This window comes from Talpa occidentalis, unplaced genomic scaffold, assembly GCF_014898055.3.
Source record: "Talpa occidentalis isolate TD23 unplaced genomic scaffold, MPIMG_talOcc4v2.1 talOcc4.11, whole genome shotgun sequence".
Taxonomy (NCBI): domain Eukaryota; kingdom Metazoa; phylum Chordata; class Mammalia; order Eulipotyphla; family Talpidae; genus Talpa; species Talpa occidentalis.
The window spans coordinates 28,989,249-29,002,302 of NW_023601104.1; the positions used below are offsets into that span (position 1 = coordinate 28,989,249).

The 13,054-nt window shown below is 43.4% G+C and overlaps 1 protein-coding gene across 2 annotated transcripts in view; it reads left to right on the top strand.

Annotated features, from left to right (window-relative positions):
- The window catches only part of USP3 (ubiquitin specific peptidase 3), a 210,770-nt gene that overhangs the window by 81,065 nt on the left and 116,651 nt on the right, over positions 1-13,054 (top strand). The gene's annotated exons all lie outside the window — the stretch shown is intronic.

Sequence of the window (13,054 nt, forward strand, 5' to 3'; positions counted from 1 at the left end):
AGCGGTTGAGCGCTGGGTTGCGAATCTGCCCGCGCCCTCTGCGGCGCCGGTTCGATCCCCGGCTGCTCCCTGGCCACCGGAGGAGGGTCCCACATGGCGCGCAGACCTCTCCTGCCGCCCGCTGCTCCCCTCAGCAGTGTACCTCGGTCCTTCTGCCTGCTCTGCTCCCCGCTCTGGCTCTGGTGAATTCTCTCACCCTCCCGCGCTTCTGACTGTACCCAGTGCATGTATAAACAAAACAAACAAACAAACAAATAAATAAATAAAACATGCCTCTATTTTAAAAAAAAAAAAATAAATAAATAAAAGTCACTTTTCTAAATCTACCATCATGTCTTTCTCAGAATTTCACTGACACCTTAAACCCACCACCAACACCAGGGCAAGTCTGGACAGGAGAGTCTTCCTTCCCTTTTCCTACAGCTTCACCTTGGGGCAGATCCTCATAGGAACACTAGGGGGAGCAGCTTGACCCTTCAAGTCATCTGGACAGGAACCCCCTCCACCAGCAGGTGGCGGCCAACACACTTCCTAGGTGCAGAACCAGCACCATCCGTGACACTGGTCATTAACCTTATTGGGACGCCTTGAGGGTGTGACAAGGGTGGTTTGAGTCTCAGACCAACATTGGGAACAAACGAAGACAATCAGTGCCAGCTGTGCCCAGGCATCACCCCCGTTTTCCATTTGGGAAAAGGGGTTTTCAAAGAGGCTAAGAGCCCAAGTCCACAACGTCTAGTAGAGAAGCATTGCTCAGAATTGAGCCCAGCTCCCCCTACCCCAGTGCCGGTGCCTTTCCATTCTAGCATGTGCCTTCCATATCTGCAGCAACAGTAGTCTGTGAGAAAGTGGGCATGGATGTTTCTACACCCTTTATTAAATGCTTTTCAAGTCACCATGTCAAATTACAAAAATTGATCATACTTTTGACCTTGAAATGCTACTTTGGAAACTGTTTCAAGGAGACACACAAATAAAATATATATTTATAAATATACAGCTAATGTAAATTATAAATTTTATATATTATAAAGTAAAATAAAGATGCCTACAAAAGTGCTTTGAACTTAGCTTAATATTACCATTAAAACTGGAGGCAGCCAAAATTCTTCACCATGGGACTAAAGCTGGGAAGACTGTACTGGAGTCTTTATACTAACTCTGGAAATGGTTATCATAAAGATTGGCACCAATGGGCACTGTCATATGGTTGTTAAAATATTGAAATAAGTACATTCATACTAGTTTGCAAAAAAAAAATAGTAAGGCCTTCATGTCCCCCATTCTCCCTGGGACCTCTACTATGATCTTCCTGATTGCCCCATCCATCAATTCCATGGTGAGTGCCTGTCCCAGCAGGACCCTACCCTGCCCAGCAGTCAATGTGTATTCTAGATTCACTTATTAAATCTTTTTAAACTTTCCCTGGCTAAGATTCTGTATACTTACGTAAAAGAGACCTGATTTTAGAATGAGGCAAGAGCTGCAGTGATAGACATTTTATGACTTAGTAAGTCATAAAAAAAAAAATTGATGGGGCCTCCCCGGTGGCGCAGCGGTTGAGCGCTGGGTTGCAAAGCTGCCCGCAGCCTCTGCGGTGCCGGTTCGATGCCCGGCTGCTCCCCGGCCACCGGAGGAGGGTCCCACATGGCGCGCAGACCTCTCCTGCCGCCCGCTGCTCCCCTCAGCAGTGTACTTCGGTCCTTCTGCCTGCTCTGCTCCCCGCTCTGGCTCTGGTGAATTCTCTCACCCTCCCGCGCTTCTGACTGTACCCAGTGCGTGTATAAACAAAACAAACAAACAAATAAAATAAATAAATAAAAGCATGCCTCTATTAAAAAAAAAAAAATTGATGTAAGGGATATAAGGAATAGCAATGAGGCAAATTTATATTTGTACAGTTTCTAGGAAGCCACAAAATGTTAAGTATTTGGTAAATTAACGAATGAGAGATTTGACAAATACTGTCAGTTGCCTACTTATCAACTAGTCCCCCTCTTTCCATCTTAAAAGAAAATTGCAGATTTGTCCACTCTCCTCCTGTTCTTCAGAAAACCAAGTACTTTAGGGAAGGTTGAGCCTGGAGGTAGTCTAGGTGATGGGGTGAGACGTTAGATGGTCTATACCAGACATGGTAGTCCATTCCTCTTGCCAAATGGTGGATTTAGGTTATGTAGTACTGGTCAATCAGGAGGAAGGGAAGTTGGCTCAGAAGATTCTAGCAAGACTTTCTTTGTCCATATAAAGGGACCATGACAGGGTCACTCCCTTTGTTTCCTTTGAAGATGTCTTGCTTAAAACTAAGGCAAACATCTTGCATCCCCAAAGGGAAAGCTAAGCAAATTTCAGAGACTATAAATCTCAGCAAGGACATCTTTGAAGTGCTAAAATCCTGGAGCTGCTCTGCTGCTAGCCTTCTTGTTATTGTTCAGGCCACTTTAGTTGGATTTGCTGGCATTTGCAGAGTTCCTCTAGAATGTAAGCTATTTGTTCACTACTACACCCCTATTATCTGTCACACTGCCTGGTACATAGTAAACCCACCATAAATATTTGTTGAAGAGATAAATGAATAGAAAGCATCCTCATTGATGTAAAAAGGTGTTAAGTTTTTTCATAGTCTTGGTATTCGATTTTTCTGTTTAAAATTTTTTTTTAAGATTTATTTATGCATACAAGAACTGGGGTACAGGCCAGAGGTGCAGGGGGTGAGAGGATTCACCAGAGACAGAGTGGGGAGCAGAACAGGCAGATCTACTGAAATACACTGCTGAAGAGAGCAGCGAGCAAGAGAGGTCTGCTGTGCCATGTGGGTTTGCTCCCTGGCGGGAATCAAACTAGTGCTGTGTGGCTGGTGATAGCTTGATAACACTGTCTTTAACCCTCGCACCACCAAGGAGATCCTGTTTAAATGTTTTTTTAAAAATATCTATTTAAAGCTATGAGTGTTGTTGACTGTCCATTAGTTCCAGGGCATGAGTATCATGAGAAGCGGGCGGCAGACCTGGATTTTAATCTGGATCTGCTACTTACCAGTCAAGTGTCCTTAGGCAAATTACTCATCTTCACTGAGCACACCTGTAAAATGAGCATAACAACCACTAAATTATAGGGTTGCTGGAGATTTAGATGAGAAGCAGCCACATTGCTGGCACAGGGGAGGGGTTCAGTCCATGTTTGTTCCTCACACTTCTTATATCCCCACAGTCTCAAACACCATGATGCCAGGATGAAATAGGTTAAGTCCTTCTTTGACCTTGAGAAGGGTCAGGGAAAGGGTCAGATATATCAACGAATCAACCAAGTGACCAGTTAGCATCACCAGAAATGGGACAGAGCAACATCATACACACCCTGATGTGACATATAGACAAGCACAGGCCAGCTGTGAGATACTCTAACCAAATCTGTGTGAATCCAACATGAAGAAACTTTAGACAAACTCAAAATAAGGTATTTTCTACAAATAACTCGCTTAAATGCTTCAAAAATATAAATTGTTATGAAAGAAGGAAGAAAGGTCAAGGAACTGATCTACATTAAAGAATACTAAAGAAACATGACAACTAAATTCAGTGCATAATCTGGGACTTTCCTTTGCTATGAAGGATTTCATTGGGAAAATTAAATAATAGGTGATATCAAAGTTAGTTTCCTAATTTTGTTTTTTTTAAAGATTTATTTTTTATGCATACAAGAGATGGGGTACAGGCCAGAGGTGTGGGGGTGAGAGGATTCACCAGAGACAGAGCGGGGAGCAGAACAGGCAGACTGACCGAAGTACACTGCTGAGGGGGGCAGCAGGCGAGTCAGGAGAGGTCTGCGCGCCATGTGGGTTGCTCCCTGGCTAGGGATCGAACTCGTACTGCAGTGGCTGCAGATAGCTTCATAGGTTGCATCTTAACCCCTTGCGCCACCAGGGAGGCCCCAGTTTCCTGATTTTGATAATTGTTTTGTAATAATGTGAGAGAAGATCCTTGGCTTTCTTTTTACTGAGGTATAGCTGACTTATAATATTACAGTAGTTTCAGGTGTACAATATAATGATTTAACTTTTGTATACATTGTGAAGTTATTGACATAATAGGTCTAGTTAACATCCATCACCACACATAGTTACAAAAGTTTTTTTTCTTCTGAATGAGACTTTTAAGATTTACTGTCTTAGGAACTTTCAAATACGTAACACAATATTATTAACTATAGTCTCCATGCTATACATTACATCTTCAGGATTTATTCATTTTATAACTTGAAGTTTATACCTTTTGATTCCCTTCATGTATTTCTCCCACCAAGAATGTCCCTGATTTTAAAAATAGGTACATTGAAGAAGTAGAGGGACATAACAGCTCACAAGCAGTTCAGAAAAAAGTATATATACATCTAGATAGATAACAGAGATAGAAGATTAAGGCAAATATGGCAAACTAATCATATTTAGGGAATCTTGGTGAAAATGTACAAGAATTCTTTTGTATTAGTCTTGCAACTTTCCTGTAAGCCTGAAATTATGTCAAAAAATGTTTTAAACTTTTAAGTTATAATAGAGCCAAGACTGAAAAGAGACTAGGAATTTGTAGGTTTAAAAAGACAAATGCAGGCCAAGTGAAGACTTAAGGAAGACTTTAGGAAGCCCCTGGGTGTTGGTGGCCCATTTCACAGAAATGGGCACTTGCACAGATGCTGTAAAGATAGAGGTGTGTGAGACTCTGGGCAGACAACAGTAGGAAGGGCCCTTGGGTCAGTGGTGTGTGCGTATGAAAGAGTAGGCCCCACAAGCTGGAGTTGGGTGTGGCCAAGGCGCTGATTGTGGGCAGCAAAGCAAAGGGCCTTGAATGTTCTGCCAAGATATTGGGACTTTATCCTGAAAGCAGGGAGTGGGCAGTGAATGATAAGATTTATTTGTAGACAGTGGGGATAAAGAATGGAGAAAAACAGGGTAGGAGACAGGAAGGCACTCAAGGTGACTACTGTGACATCAGGGATGAAAGAAGATGACAAGGACTTGAATGAATGCTTTTGGCAATACTCACACTTCTGTGCCCACGAGGTAAGCTGACATGCTGTTTTTGGTGCTCCAATACCAGTTTGTTCTGCTGGGGCCACTGGGCTCTTCAACATGGGCTAGCCCCTGGAAGCTTAGAGGTAGAACAGAGTTTACATGTGACAGTCAGAGACTGAGGACCATTTGCCATCTCAAGGCCTTCACTCAGTGTCTGAGTTCCCAAGATTTCAATGTTTCCCATGTGGGCTCTATAACCATCCTGCTATGCTTGTACCCCAGGACACTAAAAGGCCTGGTCACAAATTAAGTTCCTTTTATTGTGTAACAGATGCTTTCAAATCAAATTGAGTCAATCCATTTACTCAACACTCAACAAATATTTGCCCATGTGACTGTGTATTTAAAGAACTTATCTAAAAGGGAAAGGGAAAAGTGTCTAGATTTGGGTAGAAAAACATGTAGGTTTTATTATAAGAGTTTTTTTTCTCACCAAGGTTTCACTTAGTCTGGGCAAGTTTGACAGGATGTGTTCTCAACAAATTTGAAAGAATTCCTTTAAGTCCTTTCTAACCTAAAGAGGATGCAGCCAGGTGACAAGTGGCATGAAGTAATATTCCAAGCAGGATATTACATATTCAAAGAGCAATATGATGATGGTTTTTCTTAAGTGCGTCTGTAATTATTACTCACCCAGATACTTCTTCATAACCCAGGTACTTCTTTGTAGTCATGATCATGATGATGATAATGATGATGGGCAGCTACTTTGTTCTAGGTACTTTGCTAAAGCTTTCCAGATATTCTCTCTAAACCAAACCACCTAATCCAGCGGGTTGGATATTTTACACTAAAAATCAGCATTCAGAGAAATTGATGGATTTATCCAAAACCACATTGCCACTTTGGAACAGAGCCACAATCTTCTTTTCTCTAAAGATTTGACCGTTCTATTGTCATCCCATCCCCTCTCCACCTCAAAGTGGGGAGAAAATTTCAGGTAAAGGAACAAAGCATCTGCCAAGAATATGGTTCTCAAATTTCAGCTGCATCAAAATCATCCAGAGGGTTTGTTAGAAGACAAATAGCTGGGCCTCACCCCCAGAGTTGGTTGTCAGGGTCCCACTGATCTGGATTCCTAACAAACCCAGACAGTGCTGATTCTTCTTGTTTGGGAACTTGAGTGTGAGACTCACTGCTCTAAGGGAAAGCAGCAAATTGACTCAACTGGGTTCCTCCTTCTCCCTGCTGATCTTTCTGTTTAGTTGGCATCTCCAAAAGCTACCTATTTCACCTGCCTGAGGAAGAGGGCCAGGGTGACTGTTGTTCTCAGTTCTTGCCCTTTGTTTTCATGGGCGTCTATGTTCAAGACTCCAGACTCCACCCCGAGGACAGAGGGTTCCTGGCAGAGCTGTCTGCTCCCAGGTGTGTATAGAAATGGCTCTTGGGTCACTGCCCTCCCTCTGAGCCCAGGGTCATTTTCAGACCTCCCTGGGCTTTTACTCACTCTGCACTTCTCCACAGACTAAACCTGCTCTCATATGGTTTACTCAGTGTGGTTTGTGAACTCTGATCACCTACAAAACCTTCTCCTAATCTGGGGGCTTTGAACTAGGAGTAAAAGTCTGTTCTGGGTTACTGTAAGATGCAGGGGTTGTCTCTGTCACCTGAGATCCTTGTTCTGATCTGGGAAGGTACACTTTCTAGCAGCTTGATGATCTCCCCAAGTTATAGTTTAACACAAAACATGTGTTTCAAAGGCTTATGGACTTTCAGACTTGGAAGAGATCTTTGCAGAAAAGAGGAAACGAAGGAAATTAATGTTTGCTGAGAATCTGCCATGTGTCAGGCACAAAGCCAATGATGTAACATGAGTCATAGTGTTTACTCTTCAGAGTATCCTCACTAAATAGGATGGTGGTGGTGGTTTTTTATCCCCATATACAGATGATAAAACTGAAATTCTGAGAGGTTTAGCAACTGGTCACAGTCAGCAGCTAGTAAGTGGCTAAACCAGAATCTGACCCCATCTCTGCGGATGCCCTTTCCACTGCCATGGGTCTGTCAAGTCACAACACTGACATTCTCCCTGACCATGGCAACCATTTCTTTTTTTTTTTTAAAGATTTATTTATTTATGCATGCAAGAACTGGGGTACAGGCCAGAGGTACAAGTGGCAGGATGGTTCACCAGAGACAGAGTGGGGAACAGAATAGGCAGATCTACTGAAATACACTGCTGAGGGGAGCAGTGGGTGAGATAGGAGAGGTCTGCTGTGCCATGTGGGTCACCTCCCTGGCCAGGGATCGAACTCGTGCTGCAGTAGCTGCGTATTGCTTCATAGTGCTGACACTTAACCCCTTGCGCCACCAGGGAAGCCCCTAACATACATTTCTTGAGCTTTGGGCCCCCATATGAGACCCAAAGTCTGGCTTAATATGACAAAACCTAGGTCAGATCTGCAGTGCTCAGTGCTGGGAAGTGATGACAGGTCCAGTTTAAGAAGCTGCCTGGAAGGGAATGGTGAGAGGAGCTGAGGAAAGAGGCCTGATCCAGTGCCGGGGGATCAGGTAGGAGGCTCCAGAAGTCAGTAGCAAGAGCTACTGGGATCTGGCTAAGGCAAAAAAGGATTGCATACGTCTCGAAGGAATATGTATCAGCTAGCCAGGGACCTCATCTCAGACAAAGCTAACCACTGTGCTCTCTAAAGATCAAGGAGTCAGCCTTCCCTGGTCATGCTGTGGGCCTGTGTAAAGGCAGCTCCCCTACCCATCTAAGTGCTTACTTTTGTGCCCAGCATTTTGTGAGGTGTTGGTATACCCATTTTTTAAATTAAACCTCCTTGATACCAAAGAGTTCACAGTTCTGGTACAGATACAGGCAAGTAAGTAAACTCAGCCAGTTAAATATTATTTTTGATAGGGAGATTTGTAGCTTAGAGCACCAATACACACACACACACACACACACACACACACACACACACACACGATGACTAGTGACCCTCATGGGAACACTAGCACAGGGGAGCAAGAAGAGCGCTGTGCTAAGTGTTCTGTCCTTCCACAACTGACCTGCACAGACCCTCTGACACCCCATGAAGAGCACAGAGGAGGGAGTCCTACTACACCTCTTGGGTGAGACTCCTGGAAGTAGAGCAGTTGATCTGGGCTTGGAATAGTAGGCAAGGAGGAAGAGGAGGTCACTGCAGGTGGAGGGAATGCTATTATTTTTATAATATGATTCTGGTGTCATAAACATGCTTAGCCTTCGCTGCAGGGAGGGAGGCTTGAAACAAACGTCTTGACCTTTGCTATTCCCATCTGAAAGCCCTAACTTTTTTTTTTTTTTTTAAGATTTATTTATTTATTTACACAAGCACTGGGTACAGTGAGAAGTGCGGGAGGGTGAGAAAATTCACCAGAGCCAGAGGGGAGAGCAGAGCAGGCAGATCGACAAAGTACACTGCTGAGGGGTGCAGCAGGCGGCAGGGGAGGTCTGCGCGCCATGTGGGACCCTCGCCCGGTGGCCGGGGATCGAACCGGCGCTGCAGAGGCTGCGGGCAGCTTCTGAAAGCCCTGACTCTTATATACAATTCCCTGTGACATCTCCCTCCAGAAGAGCCAGAATATCTAAAGTGCTGGCAAGCAAGCATCTCAGGGACTGGTGGGTGTGTTTTCAACTGACAAGGGCTGGCTGAGGGACAAAAGTTAAAAAGATCTTTTTTAACTCTCTCTGCTATCCATTTTTCCTCAATGAATGTTTTCCTAGACTCCATCACATAATGACTGGGACAGACCAGGGCCAAATGAGGGAGGAACCATAATCCATGTGCATCATCTGTCCTCGCTGAGTCAGTGAGAGAAAATGTAAGCCTGGAATCAATGAAAAATTGAGCATGAAGCTCAAGGGAGAGGAGATTTAACTGTCTTTTAACTAGTGGCATGTAAGAAAGTAAGTTCTGGACTGGAATTCAGCAGAATGGCTTCCCCCTAACTAGTTTAGGTATCAGGAACATGGGGTGCCAGGTACCTGCTTGGGGTATGAATGATTGTCAAAGCGGGAAAAGAAGACAGGAAACTTCAGGCTGCCTGAGTGTTCACCAAGTGGAGCTTGGGAAAGGGGAAACCACTCATTCCCCACCCCAAATATGTTTGCACCTCTGGGGTGCTCCATCATGGGCCCAGGCTGATTGCTGCCCTAGGAAACCTTGCATCCACATGAAGACTGACTCTTCAATGGACCCCTGAAGGAGGCAGTCAGAGAACTTGGCCTTCCTGCTCCCTAGCAGCACCCAATAAGACTGTGGCCAGGAGGCAGGTGGTCATAATCCAAGGGAAGCCCCAGGAAAGTTACTGTGAACCAGTTATGCAGCTTCCACTGTCATCAACAGACCATCATTGTCTCCTCTCAGCCCCACCCCCTCCACAAATGGACCCTGGGCAACCAGGAACAGGCTCACTCCCTCTGTGCAGAAAGAGCAGGCCCAGAAGACAGAAGGATATTGACATAATAAATAAAATCTCAGTAACTGAGATTTTAATAACCAGGTTGAACTGCAAGCTTGGAAAACCTTAAAGGGACCCAAATAAGTTGCTTGATATAGGTCTTGAGAGGTATCCAGGCCCAGAAGGGTTAATATGATTATGTGAATTCAAACAAAGCTGCCAGAGTCATGTAATCCTTACAACAACCCTCAGCATTATTTTGCTTTTTGTTTTTTAATTGAAGTGAAATTCACATAGTGGGGCCTCCCTGTTGGCCTGGGGGTTAAGGGCTACCACCTCCACAGCCCCCTCTTGCCCCCTCTCCTCCCTCCTGTCCCCTCTACCCCTCAACTGTGGGGCTTGAGTTCAATCCCTGACCAGGAACCTAACCCACGTGGAGTAGCAGACCTCTCCTGTCTCACCCACTGCACCCCTCAGCAGTGTATTTCAGTAGATCTGCCTGTTCTGTTCCCCACTCTGTCTCAGGTGAATCCTCTCACCCTCTCCCCTCTGCAACTTTGGCCTGCACCCAAGTTCTTCTATGCAAAAATAAATTTTTTAAAAATCTTAAAAAAAAAAAAGAAATTCACATAGTATAGAATTAATCATTTTAATGTATACAATTCAGTGCCATTTAATAGTCACAATGTTGTGCAACTACCACCTTTAGCAAGTTCCAAAGCATTTTTATACTGAGAATCAGGAAAACGAAGTGACTGATTCAAGTTCATCAATGGTAAAGGCCAGGTTTGAACCCAGATCTTCTAACCTGCCTGGAAAGAGGAAACATCTGTCTTCAGACTTTGGAAACAGCATCTGAACTGATTTCTGTCATCTTCTCTTCCCTCCATCCAGTTATCTAAACACACAATCAGCAGATTTCTCTCCAACACCCAGGCTCTGATAACTTCACCCACTGCCTAACCCCAGCCTCCCATTGGGTCCTCATTAGCATCAAAATAATGTCCACACTCCATTGTAAGAGCAAACAATGGAGCAAGGAAAATCTCATCAATAAATGGTATTTGGGAAACTAAACAACCACTTGCAAAAGAATGAAACTGGACCACTATCTCAACCATATTAAGATTAATTCAAAATAGATTAAAGGCCAGAATGTAAGGCCTGGAACCATAAAATCCTTAAAGGAAAACAAAGACAATAATTTCCTCAACATTAGTCTTAGAAGTCTTTAGGGACTCAATTCCAAAAGCAAGGGAAATAAAAGCAAAAGTAAAGAAATGGGTCTACATCAAACTAAAAAGTATATGTAAAGCAAAAGAAACTACCATCAAAATGAAAAGGCATCCTCCTGAATGAGAGACTATATTTGCAAATCATGCAGTCAACCAGGGTTAATATCCAAAATATACAAAAACTCACAACTCCGCAACAGCAAAACAACTTGATAGAAAAAAGTGGGGAGACGATCTGAATAAACACTACTCGAGAGAAGATATACAGATGACCAACATGTATGTGAGAAGATATTAGTCCCTTATTTTAGCGAATCAAAATGACATTGTGATATCACTTGATATCTGCGAGACTCTTATCAAAAAGACTAAAAACAAGGGGCCTCGCTGGTGGCACAATGGGTTGGGATGCAACCTATAAAGCTGTCCATAGCCACTGCAGCATGAGTTCGATCCTTGGCCAGATTGCTGACCCACATGGTGCAGCAGACCTCTCCTGCCTCGTCCACCGCTCTCCTCAGCAGTGTATTTCAATCTGCCTGTTCTGTTTCCCACTCTGTCTCTGGTGAATCCTCTCATCCTCCCCACCCCCACCTCTGGCCTGTACCCCAGTTCAAAAAGAATGAAAACAAGTATCGGTAAGGATGTGGAGGAAAATGAACCCTGTGCACTGTTGATGGGAATATAAATTAGTGCAGCCACTCTGGAAAACAGTATAAAACTTCCTCAAAAATTAAAAATAGAAATTCCATATGATCTAGTTATCCCACTTCTGGGTATTTACCCAAGGAACACAAAAACACTAAGTGGAAGAGATACATGCACCCACATGTTCATTATAGCATTATTCGAATTAGCCAAGAGTTGGAAACAACCCAAGTACCCATCAACAGACACTTGGCTAAAGAAGATACGGTATATATACACAGTGAACTACTACTGAGCTATTAAGTGAAATAAGGCTGAGAAACACAAGCACTGTATGATTTCACTCATGTGGAATAGAGAGAAACAAAACTAATGAACAAACAACAAAAATAGGCAGTTAAACTATAAGAGCAAAACAGTGATTACCAGAAAGAAAGTGGGGGGTAAACTGGGTGAAAGTGGTCAATTGTATGATGAAGGGTGGGAACTAAACTTTCAGTGGCAAATATAATGTTCATTTATAATATTGTCTACCTGCAACCTATATAATGTTATAAAACAACATTGCTTTAATTTAAAAAAAAAAAAAAAAGCCTGAGCCTCTGTACCCACCCATAACCTCTATGTTGATGTCAACACTAAGAACTCATTTCTCTTGGGTCCACAAGAAAGGCTCTTGCATCCTCTGCCAGCAGCCCTGGCAGAGGCTGGAGGCTGATTGATCCCAGCACAACCACTGTCCTGTACTTTGCCTGTCAGCCCCCAGTTAGACAGCATTTACCTTTCAGATTTCTTAGCTGGCCTCCAACACCAATGCTGGCACTGCACATTGCAGGAAACACACATCAAGGTCTGTGCGTATTGCCATTGGAGTGCCCTCATTTGACTTGAAGGGAAGGACACAAGCTCCCTCCACTTTGGTCGGCTAAATTATTTTTAGGTTAAGTAAGACTGCAATGATGGAATTAAATGTTGATACTAGGGCCTCCCTGGTCACAAGGGGTTGAGTCTCAGGACTATGAAGCTATCAGCAGCCACTGCGGCATGAGTTCAATCCCCGGACAGGGAGCTGACCCACCTGGTGCAGCAGACCTCTCCTGACTCGTCCTCTGCTCCCCTCAGCAGTGTATTTCAGTCAATCTGCCTGTTCTGCTCCCCACTCTGTCTCTGGTGAATGCTCTCACCCCCCACACTTCTGCCCAACACCTCAGCTCTTATATGCATAAATAAATCTTTAAAAAATAAATAAATGTTGATACTAATATATACGAGTCATTTGAAAAGATGTTCATGGTATATTAAGAGATACCAAAAGGTAAAATTCTAAATACATTGCATAATTGTGCTTCAGAAAAATATCTACATAGAGAGAGAGAATGCATATGTTTTGAACTCATGTGTCTTCTTGCATAAGATAAAAGTCTGAAAAGATATGCTCCAAAATATTAATGATGATTCACTCTGGGTTGTGTAATATTGCTTGATTTTCATTTTTTCCTTTTGCTTTTTTCCTGTTTGCTAAGTTTTTTTTCTATAAAAGCACAGCCTGTATAAGTTAAAAAAAATACTGAAGAGGAAGAGTTCCTATAGGGCTTTGTCTACACACCTCAATGCGGTCTCATGTCACAGGTTATTGTCTATGTGCCTCTATTTTCCCTTCATCTTGAGGATGTGGATCTCATCTCATTCATTTTGCATTCTCCATGACGTCTCAAGA